Below are 453 nucleotides of genomic sequence, written 5' to 3'. Positions count from 1 at the left end.
GTCAACTGTGTTCTTATCTATTGTCATTTTTGCTGTTTTTATGTTTAATAAAGAGTGAAAGTTATATAAGTGTATAACTATTAAAACTCATTCAGACCCTTAGTGAATATTACATAATAATAGAATTAAAAACGCGATACTGAATTTTAAATTCCCGGTTTTATTGATTAAGTTTTAGTAATAATTGTACATCCGGTAGTACATCTATTGGCGTGGGAATTGAGATTATATTCCGCTGTAAGGCCCAAATATTTATATTTTTAAATTACAGTATACTGTAGTAGATATCAAAAGTTTTCACCGCATTTTTTTTTTTGTTAAAACTGAATGTTTTACCCTAAATTGACGTTCGCAATTAAATAAATTTTATAGTAAATGTAGGACTTACATCATAAATTTAGCTGCGTTTTGTACTATGGGACTGCTTGTTATGTATTAGTCAGCATTCGATGT

This window comes from Agrilus planipennis, unplaced genomic scaffold (genome assembly GCF_000699045.2).
Source record: "Agrilus planipennis isolate EAB-ADULT unplaced genomic scaffold, Apla_2.0 scaffold140, whole genome shotgun sequence".
NCBI classification, from domain to species: Eukaryota; Metazoa; Arthropoda; class Insecta; order Coleoptera; family Buprestidae; genus Agrilus; species Agrilus planipennis.
This window is presented reverse-complemented; position numbering follows the sequence as displayed.